Source organism: Schistocerca cancellata, chromosome 1 (assembly GCF_023864275.1).
Source record: "Schistocerca cancellata isolate TAMUIC-IGC-003103 chromosome 1, iqSchCanc2.1, whole genome shotgun sequence".
Taxonomy (NCBI): Eukaryota; Metazoa; Arthropoda; class Insecta; order Orthoptera; family Acrididae; genus Schistocerca; species Schistocerca cancellata.
In genome coordinates, this window is record NC_064626.1 from 235,595,465 (window position 1) to 235,616,102 (window position 20,638).

Below are 20,638 nucleotides of genomic sequence, written 5' to 3' on the forward strand. Positions count from 1 at the left end.
ACAGCCGGCGATGACGATTTATAACCAAAACCAGTAAATGACTGATGGGACAATAAACAGCTGATGGTAAAATGCAGTTTATAAGATACCGAAAACAACACAATGTGGAGCAGGGGTGTGGGCCAGTTATGATGCAACTCGAGACAGTGGGGACTTGGTTGAACTTGTGAACACACATGCTGCCCTTTGTATATGACCAATATATGATTTGGTATGGGTCCCACACACACTTGAGAGATATTCAAAAGCTGAGAAGCACAAATGTTTTGTAAGCAGTCTTCTTTGTAGACTGACTGCATTTTCCCAGTACCCTGCCAATGAACTGAAGTCTGCCATCTACCTGACCTACATTTAAGCCTATGTGCTCATTCCATTTCAAATCCCTACAAATTGTTAAATCCTGGTATTTGTGTGATTTGCCTGATTTCATTTGTCATTAACTGATATTCTACTATAGGACAACTCTCTATATTTTGTGAAGTGTGCAATCCTACTTTCTCTACATTTGATACTAGGCACTGAAGTATTTTTGACAGTACACAACTAAATGAGTTGAGTTTTTCCAAGTTTACAGATAGCTCATTTGGGAAACACTTCACTAAGAAAAATATCTTTTACCATTTTCCCTGCTGACGCTTCTTCATTCGGCTTGGCCACATTACTAGTAGCATTGGCATAAAGTTCTAAAATTTTGCTTCATTCACCCAAAATTAAAAACAGTAATACGACCATGATTGAACTCTGCGAAATACGATTTGTGATTTCTTCACATGTAGATGATGAGTCTTCATATTTGTATTATTTGACACATCATAGTGTAACTTTCTGCCCCATTTTTTAAATAGGAACCCAATCGGCTGACCAATGTATGTCAGAATAATTAAATTCCCTAAACAAAATATTGCAGTAGACAAAAGCCTTCAACAAAATGCAGAAGATACCAAAGTATATACATTTCATAACTATAAAAACTTTATGTTCAGTGTACATAAAACATAGCTGCCTCAGTAATTCCTTTTGAAATGTAAACTATAGTTGGCAAAGTACTCCATCCCCACACACAGGTGAAAACTGAGTGCATTACCTTCTCAAAAAATTTAAATGTTAGGAGCAACAATGGCCAGTAGTTGCCAACATCTGTGGAGTAAACTTCCTTATAAGAGGCCAGTAAAAGTTGCCTCTTTTTTAGTACATCTACGACATACGTGCATCAAACACATTTTATGAATTTACCTTGTTTTAATTGATATGACAGGTGTACAAAAATAGCAAAATATGTAGAAATATGGTGTGAAAGTAAACATTATGCTATGTTGCAGGTCAATATTGATTGGTTGATTTGTTGGGGGGAGGTGACCAAACAGCGAGGTCACTGATCTCATCAGTTTACGCAAGGATGGGGAAGGAAGTCAGCTGTGCCCTTTCAAAGAAACCATCCCAGCATTTGCCTGAAGAGATTTAGGGAAAACACGAAAAACCTAAATCATGATGATCGTCGTCGCCCTGAATGAGAGTCCAGTGTGCTACGCTAACCACTGCACCACCTAGCTCTGTGAAGATCAATATTACCACAATCTTTATTTGGCATTTACAATCATTGGATTTGCAAACTCACAAATAACCTCCTTTCACTGATCTTAGACGTCAGGCTATGCAACAATCAAGATTTGGGGTAGGATGGGGCGAGGGAGGGAGTCCTAACAGTACATTTTAATCTGCCTCTGAAGATATCCTGACATATGACTAATAATAGTTAATACTGTCCCCTTCCCCACAGGAGATGGTATTAAAAGCTTTCACAAGGCTTATCCCTGTTTCTTTTCACTAAATTCAACATTTATCTGATTTTCTCATCTGGCCTATAAACTTTCGACAAAATGTGCATAGTTAAAAGAAGGAAAGCAAATAAAGTTTGACAGCGGTTTATAATGTTAACTTCATACTCTAGGTCAATCAACTGAGTCGGATGAGTTTTGATTGTTTGAAAACTCTTATTGATACATCTGCTGGTCAGTGACTTAAGGTTCGCGTATCTGTATTTCTTGCTACGCTACTGAAAATACAAGTCATAATCAATAGCAACCAACAGGTGTTTCGATGGCATACTGAATCTCACAATATTCGATTCTGAGCAATACTCATTACTAAATGTTTGCTTTCGGTGAATTCAATGTCTGAAGATTAAACACTGTAGCCAGCAGTTTTATTCTGAACATTTGTATACAGTACATCGGTTCATGTATTTGCGAGCCAGTTTACTGATACGTCAAAAATTTTCTTCTGGCGTAACACCGTACAATCATTCAGGTCTGAAATGTACAGACATATTAAGCACCTCAATATTTGCGAGGCATTTTGTGTTAAATTCGGTTTACGTATCCCTCCAAGTGACAACTCCAATCACGGAGAACTGTGAAAGTCACTACAACCCTAAGGCACGAGAAACTCTATACAATGCTTCTGTTATCAGTAATTCCGAAAGTTAAAGAATATCCCCACATACAAGATCAAAGCTACCGACAATACACATTCCATTCGAACTGCCTAGTTCAATGAATCTTACAACTCATTCACATTATATCAATCTTTAGACGAAAACAATGAAGATCGTAGATATTTACCAATAAACAGGTCACTGCTAGGTTCAACAATCACACTAAACACAAAGTATCTGTTTAAACTTTGAGAAATCGGTCACTGGGGGCATTACTCTCATCGATCGCGGCCATTGTATTGGTTTTCGTCACACAACGAATAAAATATTATTACGATCGCAAATAGTTTGTTCGTATAGAGATCCAAAGGTAATGAACTGAATCTTTAACTTCTGGTGTATCTCAAGGCTTGTTGAAGAGAGGACGAAAAAACACTCTTTACGCTATCACTTCACTTTGACAGTCCATCCGACCTTATACACGTACCACACCCAACTCTTACCGCTCTGTTGTGTTTCAGATGACATAAGAGTTCTATTTCTCTACAGTAGCACACATATAGAACCAAGAACACATACCAATTAACCGGAGTCCCGAAACTTTTGTCGTTCGCAAGATAATCGGACAACTCCGGCGTATTATTACACTTCACAGCATTGAAGATGGCGTCCACCTGCCAACATACAATCTATGCATGGCATCCTGTAGACGCTATGAGAGTAATGGCATCGCGCAGTGACCAATCACAGCGCAAACGTGTGCGCATGAGTCACTTTATTTTCAGCGCGTCAGTCTTTGAAGAGGTTCCTGGAAAAATCCGTATAAAGAACTTAAACTTTGGAAAGGATATTGTTCAAGCATACTTCAATCACGTATTCAAAACTTCCCGCTCTGAAATATGTTAAGTCATAAAAGCAGAAGAAAATTACCAAAATATATGTATAATCATTAAGTGGAAATTGTTCAATAGACATTTCAGCTTTAATGCATTGTTACACTATAGATAGCATCAGTTTTCTGCAGAAGGCAATTTTCGACGCGAAACCTCGCTGATTCGAACTTGAGTCGTCTGATTTAAATCCAAATGAAATTTCGTACGTAGCTTATGCACAAACTGTCACACTATATATGCAAATAGCAACGTGTAAATGGGCACCTTTATTTTAGATCTGATTCTACGTAGGCATCAGTGTCAGAAAAAGCACTAAATGACACGGGAAAAGCAAAACAAATTATGCACGATTTTATTCTTATACTGATCTCAAGAAGTCACCGCAGGTTCCCAATTGACATTTCATTACCGTAAACTGGGGTGGCTTTGCCTACTATCAATTCACTTTATCCGACTAGCCGGTAATAGAAGTGGTGCTACCTGTCACCCAACAGGCGTAGTTTACGTAGCTCGCATCGTATTTGGTAGGCAGAGCTCGTAGTTCGAATAAGAAATGTTGAGGCAAATCACACGATCGTATTGTGAAACCTATTACAGTTTCCCCATTGTTTACGATTACGAGTAGTTGTTAACTTTCTGTTGTAACGGTTAGGTTTCTTTGGTGAAAATGGTTAGTAGTTATTTTTGTTCTTTAATATATTGCACTTGAGAGAACATCGTAAGTTTGCATGTTCAATCAAACTTAAATGACATGTCTAAAAAATGTACACGGCGGTATTTTTTGGAGCACTTTGAAGTAACTTTGTCTCGTCCACATTTTCTAATGAGAGTTAAGGTTAGGTTAACCTGGTCTTTGGCATGTTTTCCACCCCCCCCCCCCCCCCCCCCCACATTTAAATCGGGCTCCCAAAATCCGATTTCGTAAACTGATTACACAATGCCATTTATGAGTGGTCATGTGAACGCTTCAAAATCGATTCTGGAAATCCGCTTCTAATTGCTGATTTTCCAATTCCGCTATCGATTTCCACATTCCCGTAAACGCAACCGCTTTTAAAAGTTCGTGAGTTGTCAAGTTAAGTCTTATTTTCAGAATATTCGGTTAATATGGACTTATTGTGCAGTGAAGGACAAGCAGATACATTAAGACTGAGCATGAAGCTAACAATATTGAAGTGAAGAGACTGTGTTGACTGAATCAGCTGTTTTGCAGACGCCATATTTAAGGGGGCCAGCAAATCCTCTTCAGACCTTAACATGTTAAACAAGACAGCGAAAAATGATTTCCGAAATTCGGTTTCTGTCTTGCGGAAAGTGTGTCAAATGTACACGTAGTGACGATGACAGTGATGTAACCGAAGTGTATTCGTGTGTCAGTAGTCGACCGTGCGGACGAAAGCTACACGGAAAAACTGGCAACGCGCCGAGAAGTTCGTCTTCACAGTCTCCAGATCACTTCAGTGTTCAGGCGCTACAAGAGTCTTGAAGCCCTCTAATTGGATGATTGGAAACCGTACAATTGTCCAATGAGATCTCTCCAATGCGATCGAAGAGCGGCTTATTCAGTTGTGCCGTGCTGTACTGTAGCTGCAGTTTTGTCAGTTTTTGTAGTGTTTCTCATTTCATATCTCGATACTACAAATTATATTTCGTTATAATATGATTATAGATTTAAAATTTCATAAGCTTTATTGAGGAGCTGGAGAGAATTCGTGCTGAAAATAATGTCCCCAATTAATACTAATGTAATATATCCGATTTACAGTATTTTAATTATGTATGAATGAAATATATTATCTTCTATCACGAATTAAGCTGTGTGGTTTCCTTTCGCTTACCTAAATAAGACGTGTCTAATTAGCAATTGTTCTAGTGAAAGTAATGAATTCTGTGTTTTCCAGTGTATGCCATACAAGAAACTGACGTTGAAACGCTCTTGTAATTTCCCGAATTGTTCATCTGGATATTACGTAGGTTCAAGGGAGAAAGTTAACAAGAAGCGTTTCTACAAGTTTCCTAAACAATCTCAAGAGTTGCTTTTGAAGTGGAAAAGTGTTTGTGAGCTGTCACCTGATGTGAACTTTGCTACTGCTTTTGTTTGTGGGGAACCTTTCTCCGAAGTAGACTTGACGAATAAAACTAGGCTTAGGCTGAACAGGGGTGTGTTTTCAAAACAAATGGCAAGTGTTCGTTACGTAGCTGCTAATATCAGAAGTGTATCGGTTGAAATTGACAAGTCCATATCACGAATGTGATGATACGTTCGCTAAATAAATAAATTATTACCAAGCGCTAGCCGTGCTGTGGCTAGTGAAAAACCAAGCACGTGTTGTGCTGAAAGTGTAGTTCTTTGAGTGATGCACTCCGTAAATTTCTTGTTCTCTCTCAACATGAATCTACAGATGGTGAGTACTCATGCTTACTCGTAACAGCATTTAATCAGGAAACTGTAGTTCCGGGTACAGGAATTTCAGAAGCAGACTGAAGTTCCTGAAAATCAAAATGTATAAGATTCATAGGAATACTCTAACAAGGCTAGCAAAATGTAAACCAAAGCTACATCATGGGAAAAAATGAACTAAAAGCACTTAAAGATTTGTATGACAGCAATGCTTTCTCTTTTATAGAAAACAATTTAAAGTCTATTGCTGGAGATTCCATAAACATCCAATTAAGGAACTCTTATGGGTCAGCAAATGCTAGGCGATAGACATCTAAGTACAAGGTGTGTCCTTATACAAGTGAAGCCCGTGCCTGTACACATGTGTGTCAGTTTATTTTTCCCTACATTTTGTGAAGCATCTGAAATCTGTTATGAGCTATACCTTTCAACCCAGGATTGAATCCTGCAATGATGAAGGCAAGCAGAACTTGAGGAAATGTGTAGCAATGATAAATATTGTGCTTTGTTGTTTGAGGAAATGGCTTTAGTGAGAATTTTGTGTTATGATGCAAGTAATAACAAATCACAGGGTTTCAGGATATAGGAAGTTCAAATGTATATGCAGACCAAGCATTGATTTTCATGGTCAAAGGTAAACATAAAATTGGTAGCAGGTTGTTGAATTGAATTTTATTTGATCGCGTAGGATTACATGCTGTACAGTGAATGTACATGTGATACAGGACATGTCAAAAATGCAAAAACCTTCGTTATCATACTTCCTAACTATTTTAACAGCAGTGATTATAATTAACAATATTCACAAATTTAACGTGAGTGGTATTCATCAACTCTCTAAAATTCCTTTTCCACCAGATATTCTTCTAGGTTCTTTGAAAACCTAGTGTCATGTATGTTGTCAGGCAGTTTTTTAGGCAGACTCCTAAATAATGTGATACCTGAGTTCTGGGGTCTCTTTTCAAGCATTGTCAGTCAGTGAGGTATGTCCTTCCTCTGTGTGTTGTGGGTGTGTACACTAGCATTTGTAGTCCACTTTGCGACATATAGTATAGTTTTGTATATTTCAACAAGGAGGAAAAAATTAGGGTGCCTAGTCCTTTGAAGCAGTTTCAGAAGTTTTCATCTTAATGTAATTCTGACTGCCTTTTTTTTTTGCGAACACCCTTTTTATTTCTTGAGTGTTTGTGTTTCTACACTGCCACTCCATACTGCAGGTATGGTTTGAAGAGTCCATGGTACACTGTTCACAGAAACTGTTTGCCTGCATATTGTGCAAAGTGCCTCATTATAAATATGGCAGAGGTGAGTTAACCTACTTACAAGACAGAATTAGTATGTTGTTAACATTTCAGCTTTTCATCCACAGTAGTACGTAATAATCTAGTGGATTCTGCTTCTTTTAGTCTCATTTCGTCCACCTCTAAACCCAAGTGCAGAGCCTTCTCCTTATTTCTGAACACTGCATACATAGTCTTTTTTTTTAGGTTTATAAGAAGTCCATTTTTCAGAAGCCATAGAGCTGTGGCATTTGCAAATATGTATGCTCATTGTTCGGTGTTGTCATGTCATCTGCATACAGTATTTTCTTCTTTCTCTCTTCAACACGTTAAACAGCTAGGGCACCATTAGTGATTGCTGCAGCACTCCATATTTGATGGTTTTGGTTTTTGACTGATATGCATCCCCTATTGATACATATTGCTTCTTGTTGCATAGTTGTAATTCTACCCACTTCTCTCCTTGCCCTCGAATACCAGTTTACCAATTTTTTTTATCAGTATTTCATGCTCAGTAGTGTCGAATGCTTTGTAGAGATTCAGAAACATTGCAGATACAAATTGTTTACATATAAGGACTGTATAATGTACTATTCTGTCAGACTGGCAATTGCTGATTCCGTAGATCTATTCTTTCTGAAACCGTGCTATGATGGTATGAGAATGTTGTATTTGTTCAGATATTCAACTAATCTGTTATGTACAAGCATTACCAGGATTTTTGAGAAACCTGATATCAGTGAAACTGGCCTGTAGTTGTTGACGTCGTCCTTATTCCATTTCTTGTACACTGGTACCACGCTGCCTATCTTCAGTTTTTCTGGAAAAATTCCATCCCTGGAGAGCTGTCTGCTGTGTCCAGCAATGGTGAGATTATTTGCTCACTTACTTGATTTATTACATGATTCGATATTTCGTCATCACCAGCTGATTTCTTGGACTTCAGTTCATCTTCTGTGACTGGTTTCAAGAACATGGTTGTGCTTGACTTTTGTGATAACTTAGTAGCCTTCTTTTGTGGACTATTTCTTTCCAGTTTTAAGTTATCTGCGACATTTATATAGTTAACATTGAGTATGTTAGCTACCATTTGTAACCATTGATTTGTTTATTTTCATTGACCTGATACCTATTACTGTGTTTGATCCAGCTTTTTCCTGTCTTTCATCATTAACTGCTTTCTAAGCTGCCTTTGTCTTGTTTCTTGAGTTCATAATGGTAGCATAAATTGCTTTTGATTTTGCCTCTCATAATATTTTTCGATTACTTCTTTTGTAAAACTTTATAATTTTCAGCTTCACCCCTCCATCTCAGACCTGTAGCTTCCTTCTCAGTTCTGTTATTTCACTGGTAATCCACTTTGTCTGATCCTGCATCTTTTCTTGTCTCTTTACTTTTGGGAATGCTACATTAAAATCATGTTTAATTGTTGTAATAAATGAATCATATTTTTCATTTACATACTGTATCTGTAGAGCTTCATTCCAGGTTTCCGTACTTAATATTGTTGCTTATTACTTCACAAGTATTACTTTAAAAGTTCTTTTACGTATGTTAATATAAGGCAACTGCAAGAAATAGGACTGAAGATAGTTTGTACAGTTTGTAACCAGGGTGCAGCCAACCAGAGAGCACTGAAAGAACTCTACAATGATCAACTGGATCCAGTCCATTTCATTTCTTAGTTAGTGTGAACCTATTGCAGTGATTTATGTCATCTCTCACCTATTAAAGAATTGTAGAAAGTTGGGTTTAAAAAAGAGACCGGTTTTGAATTTTTTTAGAGGGCTTTTCCTCTGGATCAGTAGAAGATGTTTAAGACTTTGCCAAAACTGCAGAGCATCATTTTGTGACTTAAAGGCTTATTTTATTAAAATGAAAGTTAAGGTAGCTGCAACTCACCTTAGTCGTATGGTTGCTGCAGTTATTGAAACCTCTGTAGCATTTAATACTTTACCTGCCGAGGCATATACACTGCAGACTGCACACTGCAGACTGTTGAAAAAATACACTGTCTCTAAATCACTAAACAGTTCCCATTATTATCCACAAGATAGCAAATCTTATAAGTGCACCCCTCTCTGAAGAGTCACCACAAACTGAAATGTAGTACAGTGTATTAAATGAACCGGAAAGTGTTGGAGCTAGGAACGGAGAGAGAAATAAGAAAAATGTTGTAATTAGGTGGCAAACTACAAAATAATCATTGATGTTCATTTGTGACAGATTTAAAAAATGGCTTCAATTTTTTAAGCATGAGGGCCTTCAATCAAGACTCACTGGTGAATGTTTTTGTTGCATGTTTGAAACTCCAACACAAACTTTCAGTTCAAGGCAGCACTGGAAACAGTTACAACAAATAACATATCCCTACCTGTAAATTCATTATGTAATTGTGAGGATGATAGATGCATGCCATTAAGCAGTTTAAGGCAATTTCTGGGATCTTATAATGACACCTTTCTTGACTCCACAAAAGATATTGCATAGTTGATGAAAAAGTTTTATACAGTGTCTTTACTGATAACACTACTGGTGCTGGTGACAGTGGTGATGAAGAGGCTGATGTAAGGAATGACAGACAAGCATAGGCATACATAGCTGGTTACCTTCCGTGAAACATGGGTGGAACGTTTAAAACCAACTGTGATCTCTGTAAAAGGCTCTGTTTTCTTCAACACCTACAGAGGATCATATATTTACAAGTTTCAGGGAATTTGATACCTTAAACACACAGTTATTGCCTGCAAATGACAGCCTAAAGCCCATTTTAACGAAAGTTCAGTCAGTTTTATGGATTTTTATTTAAATATGAGCAACAGGAAAAATTGGAAACTAAATTGTAATCATTGTTTAGATTTCCAGAAGGGATAACATTTTGTAAAGCCCACTTTTCTGAACATTTTATATTAAGAAAATATTATGTTACCATTTTTGATTTACAAGTGATCTCAGATTGGAAACATACCATCTGAAGTAAAAGAGTAGATATGGTTAGGAAAAACTGAATAAAAATTTTAAAACTGTTTGACAGTTCAGAGAGAAATTTTAATATTTGCTTCAGAAATTACAAAGATAGTAGTTAATTTTTGTTTTCAGTTAATTGATTTTATCCCCACTTTCTGTCTGATACTTTTTTTCTTAACCTTGACGTTATATTTGCTTCTGTGGTGAAGCATTTGATTGATAGATTGATTTATTTATTCATCTGTAGAACAATATACATTGTATGGATGTCGTCAAATGTTTGTACAATATTTCTTATTAGTATAAACATTCCTCTTACAGTATTTATAGCTCCTATACTTGGTTCTACTTTTCTAATCATATCACGAAATTGTTACATAGTACAATGTTTGTGAACATTAAGTTGCAGTCTACAATTATTTTAAATATTCACTTACATTGTAGTAGCTATTATTTAGTAAATATTTTTTTAGGCTTTGGCTAAACATGTGGGGACCATTTTCATCTTTTATTTCTTGTGGCAGTCTATTGTACAATTTTATTACTTAGTATATTCACTATTCTGAGTTTTTGACTTGTTTCTTCTGTTTAGATGTAAACACTGTCTGGATTTGGTTCCATGGTCATATATTGTGCTGTCTGTGGTGTACAGATTAAGATTTTTTCTTATGTACATTATGTTGGGTTAGATACATTCACATGGAACTTTTACAATTCTAGCTTTTTGAATAATTCTTTATGGTGTGCCCTGTTACAACTATTTGTTACTATTCGTACCGCTGTTTTATGTATCTTGAAAGTAGTCTGTATGTTGAATGCATATATCGAAAGTAGGCTACTTTGAGGCATGAAATGCTGCACACAGGTCCAACAATTCACTCAGGATAACTTCTTTGCCAAAATTCTCACATGTTCTGTCCATTTCAATGAGTTATCTACATTCATTCCCAAAAATTTGGTATCAGTTACACAATCTAGTACATAATTATTTACTTTCAATATAGTATCATTGGGTTTTTCATTTAGTTGAGATTTATACAGTTTATTTCTTTCACATACAAAGTTACTCTATTTGTTAATGACCAGTTGTGGATGTCTCAGAGGGCTTCAAGGGAGTTTTCTGCTCACTGAGTTTAATTTTTGTCTGATGGTACTGCGTTTGCAAATTGTATTATCTCCATCCCTGACACTGTGGGAAATAATTTATATTTAAAAGGAAGAGGGCTGGGTCCAATACACTTCCCTGGAGGATACCTATATTAACATATTTAGATCTGATAAGTGTTTTACTACTTTTCTTTTAGGAATATATGGTAGATGTCAACTCTTTGCACCCAGTTTTCCCTTATGACTTAAACCAATTCTGTGCTGTACTCCTTATTCCTAATATTTCTAATTTGTGTTGTGAAATTCTGTGGTCAGCTGTGTCAGATGCCTTTGATAGATTCAAGAAAATACCTGTTGTATCCTCACCCTTGTCTAGTGCTTTGGTACACTTATTTTAAGATGTAGTAACATTTTAAAGGAAGTCAGTGGTTAATAACGCAAGTTTCCTTACATTGGCCTACAGTTGTGACGAATTTTAGATAACAAGTAGGCCTAATTGCTTTAACCATTTTTACTGATAATACGGTAGCTAAACATGGAATAGATGATACTGTTTTTGTGGCAGTGTAGTAATTCTAATCATCGGAATGAAAGTTATTTTATGGGTGATTGTACTGTAGGTACATCCTCAGTTTTCTCTTAATTACTGCTATGATGGTCAGCTAAGAAAATCATGCACCAGTAGGCTGTCAATGTAAAAATCAGCTCTTTATACTACAGTTATTGTTGTAAAGCTGAGGTAGAGGACATTGTTTACACTTGGTGACATATGCACAATAAGATAGTTTCACCAACTGTTAAAAGTGGGCATGGGTGAGAGAGAATGTGTTGAGTAAAGGAACTTAGTTGTTTGCCTGCAGGTAGACTTATCACTCGTGGTTAAATTGCATTAATTCACTTACATGTGTGTCTCGAGGAAAATGCGATAATGTATTAGCTGTAGCTTAAACATGCAAGAAGGAAGGTAGATTGGTGTTTTACTTCCCATCAACTGAACTTGCATAACGTAAGAAAAATGTGAAGATAAGATTAAGAAACCAAAATTTTCTTTTAGTAGATTAATGAATTATTCTAATTAATGTTCCTCTATCAATGATGAAATATCCTTCTGTTCACTTCATGAGTTTTTTTCTGTAGTTTTGTGTAATCAGTATGGTCTACCCTTAAAAAAAAAAAATACCATTTATGTTGTGATGAAAGTGAGTTAGTCACTGCTGTATTGCAGTATGTTATAGCTATGTGGCTGTTGCTGTTCTTGTCGTCTTCAGTTCTAAGACTAGATTGCCCCCCCCCCCCCCCCCACACATACACTCTCACACTCACCCTCACACTCACTTCCCTCCAGCACTGAATCGGTGATCCCTTGATGTCTCAAAATGTGCCCTTCTCGTAGTCGGGTTGTACCACAATTTTTTTTTTTTTTTTTTTTTTTTTTTTTTTTTTTTTTTTTTTTTTTTTTTTTTTTTCCTCTCTCCGATTCTATTCAGTACCTCCTCATTAGGTACGTGATTTATGCATGTAATCTTCAGCATTTTTCTGTAGCACAGCATTTCAAAAGCTTCTATTCTCTTTTTGTCTAACGTGTTTCACTCTCATACATGGCTACACGCCATGCAAGTACTTTCAGAAAATAAAAATACTTCCTTCCACTTAAAGCTATAATTTCTGTTAACAAATGTCTCCTCTTCAGAAACTCTTTTCTTGCCACTGCCATTTTATATCCTCTCTACTTCGGCCATCATTAGTTATTTTACTGCCCAAATAGCAAAACAAATTTACTAGTTGAAGTGCCTCATTTCCTAATCTAATTCCTTCAGTATCACCCCGTTTAATTAACTATATTCCATTAGCCTTGTTTTGTTCCTGTTGATGTTCATCTTGTATCCCTTTTTCAAGACAATATCCTTTCCATTCAACTGTTCTTCCAAGTCCTTCGCTGTCCCTGACACAATTACAATCTCTTTGGCAAACTTAAAAGTTATTTCTTCTCCCTGGACTTCAATTCCTACTCCAAATTTTTCTTTGGTGTACTTAACTGCATGCTCAATGTACAGACTGAATAAACTACAACCTTATCTCACTCCCTTCTCAACCACTGTTTCCATTTCATGCCACTCAAATCTTATAACTGCCGTCTCAACATTGTCAAAGCTGTCTCTAAGTCTACATAGACCTTGGACACCAGATGGAAGAGTTTTGTCATGGCTGGCTCTCCCAAGGCTATCAGTAGTTCTGATGGAATGTTGTCTACTCCTGAGGCCTTGTTTAGACTTAGGTCTCTCAGTGTTTTGTCAAATTCTTCTTCCAACTCATTTTCATCTGTGACCTCTTCTGTTTGTATAATATTGCCTGCAAGTTTATCTCCCTTTATAGACCCTCTGTATACTCCTTCCACATTTCAGTTTTCCCTTCTCTGCGTAGGACATGTTTTCCATCTGAGCTCCTGATGTTGAAGCAGCAGCTTCTCTTTTCTCCAAAGGCCTCTGTAATTTTCCCATAGACAGTATCTATATTTCTCCTAGTGATATATGCTTCTAAATCCTAGCATTTGGCTTAGCCATTTTGCACTTACTGTTGATCTCATTTTTTTTAAAAATATTTGTGTTCTCTTTCACCTGCTTCTTTTGCTGCATTTCTGTATTTTCACTTTTCATCAATTAAATTCATAATCTCCTGTGCTATCCAAGGATTTCTACTTGGCCATGTGTCTTTTACCTATTTGATCCTCTGATGCCTTCGCTATTTCATCTCTCTAAAGCTACCCATTCATCTTCTACTGTATTCCTTTCCCCTGTCCTTCTCAAACATTGCCTAATGCTGCCTCTGAAATTCTCAACTTCTGGCTCATTCAACTTGTCCAGGTCCCGTCGTTTAATTTCCTGCCTTTTTGCAATTTCTTCTCTTATAATCTACAGTTCATAACCAATAAATTGTGGTCAGAGTCCACATCCTCCCTGGAAATGTCTTAAGATTTAAAATCTGGTCCCTAAATCTCTGTCTTACCCTTATAAAATCAATCTGAAACCTTCTGGTGTCCCCAAGTCTCTTGAATGTATACAACCTTCTTTCTTCCTCTTTCATTCCTTTCTCCCAGTTCATATCACCTACTATTTTTACTCCTCTTCCCTTTTCTACTATCATATTCCAGTTCCCCATCACTATTAAATTTTCATCTGACATTTCTTCAGTCTCTTCATCGTCAGCAGAGCTAGTTGGCGTAGAAACTTTTTCTAGTGTGGTGGGTTTGGATTTTGTGTCTATTTTTGCTACATAAATGCATTCACTATGCTGTTCATAGTAGCTTACTCACATTTCTATTCTCTTATTCATTATTGAACCTACTCTAGCATTACCCATGTTTGATTCTGTATTTATAATTCTGTATTCACCCAACATAAGTCCTGTTTCACCTGACATTGAAGCTTACAATTCCCACAATGTTTTACCAGAACCTATCCATTTACCTTTTCAAATTTTTTAACCTATCTGCCCAATTGCAGGATCTAACATTCCACACTCCAATCCATAAAATGTGCCAGTTTTGTTTTTCTTGATGACAACATCCCCCTGAGTAGTCCCTGCCCAGAGATCCAAATGGGCGGCTATTTTACCTCCAGATTATTTTACCCAAGAGGATGCCATCATTATTTAACCAAACAGTAGAGCTGCACGCCCTTGGGAAAACATTACAGTTGTAATGTCCCCTTGCTTTCAACCATTCACATTACCAACAAACCCCCCAGGGGGTCCACAACTCTTTTGTGGATATGTGCATAGCAAGCACAGGACCCTGAGCTAGTGTGGCCCTCTTTCCTTTCTGGGCTGCATACCTTCCTTTTCCACATCCTTCCCCATCCCCCTTCTCCCCCCCCCCCCTCTCACCTCCTTCCCTTCCCTTTCTCCCCCTCTGGGAGTATGTTTAGTGCCTACGTCCGGAGACAGACGCTTGAAACTATAAAACAGTCTCTCTTCTTTGCTTTCTCTGCTGGCAAGTCTCTGTCCTTCCTTTGTCCTTCTCTTTTCCTTACCTCTTCTCTTTACCCTCTTTTCCGCTGCGGCATTTGAGACCCCTCTTCTTTCCTTTTCTTTGTCCCTCCCTTTCTCTTTTTTCCTCCCTGTGCGTCTTTGAAGGCCGACCCACACATTCCCATGCGTAGTCGGTGATGGAGTAACACGTAATTCCCCACCCCGGGTAGACAGGTAGGACACGTACGTACCCCCTGGTAATGGCCTGGCCCAGGGAGGGGTGATTACCCGAGCTGCTACCTTCCGAAAGTGCCGATTGGTCCCTCCGTCCGTTTCTCGGGAGGTGTGACCTGAGGTGTGAACAATCACCTCAGGCAGGAGTGCACTCAGAGAGGGCCCCCACAAGGAAGGAGCGTGCCATCGGAGACACCAGTAATCATGAGGGATACTCACGCAATGGTTTTCTCATCATCTGCTCACAAGCAAAAGTTCAATGAGTCTCAGCCACAGACAATTCTTCCATCAGTGCCACAGTTCCTTGTTGTTTCTCGGTTGGATGAAGGTCAAGACTTTTCCACAGTCAACCCTTTCATTATTCAGAAAGGTGTTGACGCAATTGCAAGTCCTGTAAAGTCTTGTTCCCGATTACGAAATGGCACCTTGTTGTTAGAAACAGTCAGTGCCTTCCAGGCACAAAATTTGCTGCATACTTCACTGCTACATGCCTTCCCTGTCCGGGTGGAAGCGCACCACACTTTAAATTCATCCTGTGGGGTGGTTTATACACGCTCCTTCCATGGATTGTCCGACGAGGAAATTCAATACTACCTGTCTGACCAGGGCGTAAAGGCTGTTCATCAAGTCATGAAAAAGGTTGCCAAGGACTTGGTTCCGACCCATACTGTCCTCTTGACATTTGACAGAGTTCAACTTCCATCGACCATAAAAGTGGGCTATGAGATAATTTCCGTTCGCCCTTACATCCCAAACCCTACGCGTTGCTATTGGTGTCAGCAGTTCAATCATACCAGCCACTCATGTTCCAATCCGGCCAAATGTGTTACATGTGGCAAGGATGCCCATGAGGGTGCTTGTCCACCTCCATCCCCTCGTTGCATCAACTGTATGGGTGACCACGCTGCTTCCTCTAGAGATTGCCCCATTTTCAAAGATGAACGGCTCATTCAGGAAATCAGAGTGAAGGAAAAGGTGTCGACCTTTTCTGCTCGAAAGTTATTCACCAGTCGAAAGCCCACTGTGCCTCACGCAGGTAATTACAGCACTGTCCTTGCCTCTCCTTGGCCTACAAAGGAGGCAGTCACGCAGACATGTGATCTCACCTTTAGGGCCACGGTCATCAGATCGGCCAGTGCAAAGATCGCCCGTTCAACCTCCCCACTATCACCTGCTCACTCTATGGTTCACCCTTCATCGGGTTCTGCTAAATCACGAGCCCCAAAATCAGACACCCGGACTTCCAAATAAGAGCCTACTCGTGAAGATTTTTACGTACCCCGACTTCACAACCATTGATTCCTCCCTTATCTCAACGTCCTGTCTCCAAGAAGGCTAATAAGAAACCCAGTTCCTCTCCTTCTCAGTCATGGTGTGTCTCATCTACAGCACCTCCTGCCTGTAACCACCCTCAGCCGTCTTCTGTGTCACCAAGTTGCACTGCTGGCGGCCAATCAACCGGCCGATTGCTGGTGGCAGGAGCTGCTCCTGAACAACCTATGGATCAGGATCTTCTGCCTTTGGCTGAATGCCGTTCCACACTGTCGGTCGCCGGCTCTGAACAGTCGTTGAGTTGAGGGCAACCTTGGCCACATTCTTCCCTTTTCTGTCCACCCTATGTCCATTATCCATTCGAATATCAGTGGCATTTGAGCCAATCGGGATGAATTGTCGATCCTCTTAAGATCCAACTCCCCGGTCATCTTCGTCTTCAGGAAACAAAGCTGCGTCCCCACGATCGCTTTGTTTTCCCTCATTTTCAGTCAGTCCGATTTGATCTCCCCTCTGTTTATGGCACTCCAGCACATGGAGGACTCATGTTTCTTCTCCATGATACTGTCCATTATCACCCAATCCCCTTTAACAGTTCCTTCCAAGCTGTTGCTGTCTGTCTTTCTCTTTCTGGGTACACCATCTCTCTTTGTATTGTATACATTCCATCGTCCACACCAATGGCAAGAGCTGATCTCCTTCATCTTCTTAGTCAGCTTCTGCCCCCATATTTGCTGGTTGGGGACTTCAATGCCCACCACCCGCTTTGGGGATCTCCGCGTCCTTGTCTGCCCGGCTCACTATTGATAGACGTCTTCCACCAAGCGGATCTTGTTTGCCTCAACACTGGGGATCCTACATTTTTGTCTGCCTCCTTGACAAATTTCTCCCATTTGGACCTTTCGGTCGGTACTGTTCCGCTAGCTCGGCGCTTTGAATGCTTCGCTCTTGCTGATACACACTCGAGTGATCACTTTCCCTGTGTCCTTAGATTGCAGCCACAACTGCCATATATTCGCCCAAGATGCTGGAAGTTTGCTCAAGCCGATTGGACTCTTTTTTTTTTTTTTTTCATCTCTAACGACATTCGATGACTGTCACTTTCCTGGCGTCGACGATGAGGTCACTCATATTACAGAAGTTATTCTTACAGCCGTGGAATGTTCAATACCTCGCACCTTCGATTTGCCCCAGTACCCTCCAGTTCCTTGGTGAAATGAGGCATGCCATGATGCAATATGTGAGCGGCAATGTGCTCTTCGCGTTTTCCGCCACCATCCTACTTTGGCCAACTGTATCCGCTATAAGCAGTTCCGTGCGCGATGCCATCGCCTCATCCGTGGTAGCAAGAAGGCAAGCTGGCCGTGCGCGATGCCATCGCGTCATCCGCGATAGCAAGAAGGCAATCTGGGACTTCTTTACTAGCTCATTTAACACCTTCACTCCCGCCTCTCGTAAGTTTGGAGTCGGATTCGATGGTTATCTGGCGCGTCTAATTTCTCCCTGGTCTCTGGGCTCACTGAGTGGACCCTGTCGCAATTTCTAACTCATTAGGTCAACACTTTGCTGAGATTTCGAGCTCTTCAAATTACCCACCAGCTTTTCTCCCGAATAAACGTGCAGCGGAAGTGCGACCTCTTGCTTTCTCCTCTCAAAATCGCTAAAGCTGTAATACTGTTTTCTCCATGCAGGAACTCCAACACGCACTCTCTTCCTCTCGCTCTTCAGCCCCAGGACCAGATGGTATCCACAACCAAATGGTGCTGCATTTATCATACCATAGTCTGCGCTACCTCCTTCGTCTTTATAATCGAATTTGGACTGACAGTACTTTTCCCAGAAGATGGCGGGAAGCTATCGTCATTCCTGTTCCAAAACCTGGAAAGGACAAACATCTCCCCTCTAGCTATCGCCCCATTTCTCTCACGAGTAGTGTATGTAAGGTTTTGGAGCATATGGGGAATTGCTGCTTAGCCTGGTGGCTGGAGTCCCGAAGTCTTTTAACACCTGCCCAATGCGGTTTCCGAAAGCATCGTTCTGCCGTTGACCATCTTGTTGCTCTCTCCACTTATATCATGAACAATTTTCTCAGGAAACACCAAACAGTAGCAATATTTTTTGATCGGGAGAGAGCATACAATACCTGTTGGAGGACAGGCATCCACCGCATGCTGTTCTCTTGGGGCTTTCCAGGTCAGCTGCTCCTTTTTATCTGTGAATTTATAGCAGAGCGCACATTTAAAGTGTGGGTGAACACTACTCTTTCCTGTACTTTCTCCCAAGAAAACAGGGTACCCCAGGGCTCCGTGCCAAGTGTTGTACTGTTTGCCATTGCCATAAATTCCAATTATGGATTGTCTCCTTCCCAATGTCTCGGGCTCCCTCTTTGTGGACGATTTTGCAATCTACTACAGCTCTCAATGGAGCAGCCTTCTTGAATGACGTCTTCAAGGACGTCTCGATCACCTCCATTCTTGGAGCATCGAAACCGGCTTTCGCTTTTCTCCCAGTAAGACCATTTGTGTCAATTTTTGGCATCGTACGGAGTTTCTTCCGCCTTCCTTACATCTAGGCCCTGTCAACCTTCTGTTTGCAGATGTTTGACAGAAAACTGTGCTGGTCCTCCAATGTTTTCTATCTTTCGGCTCGCTGTCTGTGAACCCTCAACACCCTTCGTGTTCTGAATGGTACCTCCTGGGAAGTGGACTGAGTGGTCCTTCTCCGCCTCTATCGTGCCTTAGTGCGCTCAAAATTGGACTATGGAAACATAATTTACTCCTCTGCTCGGCCATCTATTTTTCGGTGTCTCGACTCTGTCCACCACCGTGGATTACGTTTAGCGTTTGGAGCTTTTTCCACCAGCCCTGTGGAAAGCCTTTATGCTGAGACTGCTGAACCTCTGCTGTTCAATCGGCGAGCTGTCCTTCTGAGTCGTTGTGCTAGCCATCTATCTTCCATGCCTACTAATCCGGTCCATGTCATTTTTTTCGGCGCCTCCTTGGATTTAGGGTATGCAGGCCGCACTTCCTCTCTACTACCACCTGGAGTCCGCTTCCGTCAACTGCTACGTTCTCTTTCTTTCCACTTTCCTAAAACTTTCTTGACAACTTGGGGCACAGCACCGCCTTGGCTCCGGCCCCGGACCTGCCTGCTCCGTGACCTTTGTCAGTTTCCCAAGGATGGTACCCCTTCTCTTGTTTATCGTCGGGCATTTGCTGCACTATGCGCACAAATGAAGGATGCCACATTTATTTACAGTGATGGCTCAGAAACATCATTTGGTGTTGGGAGTGCCTATTTTTTTGGCGACACTCCTAATTGATTTTGGCTTCCTGACCAGTGTTTGGTTTTTACTGCGGAGCTTTATACTGTTCTCCAGGCTGTCCAATACATCCGTCGCCATCAGTGGATACAGTATATTATCTGCTCAGATTCACTCAGCTCTCTCCTCAGTCTCCAAGCTCTCCACCCTGCCCACCCTCTGGTCCACCGGATTCAGGACTGCCTCCACTTGGGGGCTGTCTCTGTGGCGTTCCTCTGGATCCCAGGACATGTTGGTATATGTGGAAACGAAGGCGGCCAATACAGTGGCCAAGGCTGCAGTCTCTCTTCCTCAGCCTGCTGTTTGCATGGTTTCTTCGCCGATCTACAGAGTGTTTTATGTCGTCGTGTTACTCTTCTACGGCACACACATTGGTTGACACTTCCCAATAATAAATTGTGGGACATGAAAGCTCTTCCCTGTGCTTGGACCTCTTCCTCCCGAACTCGTCGTCGGGAGGAGTTAATTGTAACTAGACTCTGGATAGGGCACTGTCTTTTTAGCCATCGACATCTTTTAAGTGGTAATCCTCCCCTGCTTTGTCCCCACTGCTCTCAACTGTGGAGGGTGAGACACCTTTTACTTGAGTGCCCCTAGTTTGCTCCGTTATGCACCCATCTACAGCTGTCACCTGATATATCTTCCATTTTAGCAGATGACATGCGCTCAGCCGATGCGTTTTCGAGTTTATTAGTGTCAGTGAGATGACGTAAGTCATTTGAAGCTCTTTTTTGGGGACAAACAACCCCCCTTCTATAGTGG

The 20,638-nt window shown here is 40.3% G+C and overlaps 1 protein-coding gene across 1 annotated transcript in view; it reads right to left on the minus strand.

Moving 5' to 3' along the window:
• The window catches only part of LOC126170077 (armadillo segment polarity protein), an 88,247-nt gene extending 85,083 nt beyond the window's left edge, over positions 1-3,164 (minus strand). Inside the window, 1 exon segment of the mRNA XM_049920695.1 lies at positions 3,014-3,164. The gene's annotated coding sequence lies outside the window, so the exon portion shown is untranslated.
• Between the last annotated feature and the right edge of the window lie 17,474 nt (positions 3,165-20,638).